Source organism: Anolis sagrei, chromosome 1 (genome assembly GCF_037176765.1).
Source record: "Anolis sagrei isolate rAnoSag1 chromosome 1, rAnoSag1.mat, whole genome shotgun sequence".
NCBI lineage: Eukaryota > Metazoa > Chordata > Lepidosauria > Squamata > Dactyloidae > Anolis > Anolis sagrei.
The window spans coordinates 343,855,247-343,856,863 of record NC_090021.1 but is presented as its reverse complement, the minus strand read 5'-3'; positions in this window follow the sequence as shown (position 1 = coordinate 343,856,863).

The following is a 1,617-nucleotide window of genomic DNA, read 5'->3' as shown; positions in this document are numbered from 1 at the left end:
TTTTTGGGGGTTTTTGCGTTTCGATTTTTAAAAGAATTCCGAAATTTTTCTTTTAAAAAGTTCGATATTTACGAAATTTCGTAAATTACAAAACAATACGAAACAATTTCGAAACAATAACGAATCGATTCGTTAATGGCGGACGCGACCGCGCAATACGCTAAAAAACCTCCAAATGGGACAGGGGGAACTTCTGAAGCTTCCCTCTCCCTCTGTTTTTGAATGTTGGTGTGATATTTATAATTTTTTTTCACTGATTAAACAAACAACAACTATAAAACTTGCACCAGACATGCGGAAATAATAACGAAACGATTTCGAAATGATAACGAAACGAATACAAAACGAATTCGAAACAATTACGAAACGAATTGAAAAATTCTTTTAGTTTTTTAGTTGCTCCTGAATGGTTCGTTATCGCTTCGTTATCAAAAAAAATAACGAATTTTTAACGAATTATGAAATTACGAAACGAAACCGCCCAGCCCTACTAGAGATGTCTGAAAGCCATTCCAGCCTTCAGCAAAAACATGATTTTGTATTATAGTGTTGAGATTAACTTCTCAATTCAGCAGCAGATCAGTTGCACAACCTCAGCACTTTCCAGTAGCTTCTTCCTGCACAGTATTTTCAGTCAACTCCCACAGCCTGCAGCCATGCTGGAACCTTTTACAGACACTCGAGCACATGCCCGACCATTGTCAGTTTTACCAGTCTGGATGATATTACAAACTTATCACAGCATGCAGCCATATCTTGTCTTAGCAGACAAGTTCTTTTATTCAATTACATTTTGACTTCGACGAACAACATCACAGCACAAGGAGAAATATACACTGTACACGACTTCCTTATATACAATTCATTTACACATAGCAATCACTGATTGGCTCCCAACTCATTGACTTAACTCAAACCCAGGATTGCATCATTCACAATCACCTGGACTAGGCCAGAACACATTCCCCAAATGAAGTTCCTATATACAGTCAATGAATGGCTCAGCATTCCCAATAGAAGCCCATTAGCAGTGCATGACTCAGCTATATTACATTACAATACATTGTAAAACCTGACTTATAGCCACAAGGGTCTAAGTGGGGTCTTTGCAATCTGTAGACGAGTTTAATTTTTAAAATATTCTTTTAGTCTGCTTATTTAGTCCGCCCGTACCTTTTAGTCCGCCCGTACCTTGGGAAGTCTGACTTGCCCACGGTGGTCCACGCTCTGGTTACATCCTGTCTAGACTACTGCAACGCTCTCTACGTGGGTTGCCTCTGAAGACTGCCCGGAAGCTTCAATCAGTCCAACGAGCGGCAGCCAGATTGCCAACAGGAGCGGGGTACAGAGACCATATGACCCCTCTGTTACGCCAGCTCTACTGGCTGCCGATTAGCTTCTGTGCACAATTCAAAGTGCTGGTTTTGACCTATAAAGCCCTAAACGACTCCAGCCCAGTTTACCTGTCCAAACGGATTCTCCCCTATAAACCATCAAGGTTATTAAGATCTTCCGGGGGGGGGGGGCTGCTCTTGGTCCCACCACCCTCTCAATCACGGTTGGCAGGGACGAGAGACAGGGCCTTCTCGGTGGTGGCTCCCCAGCTTTGGAACTCCC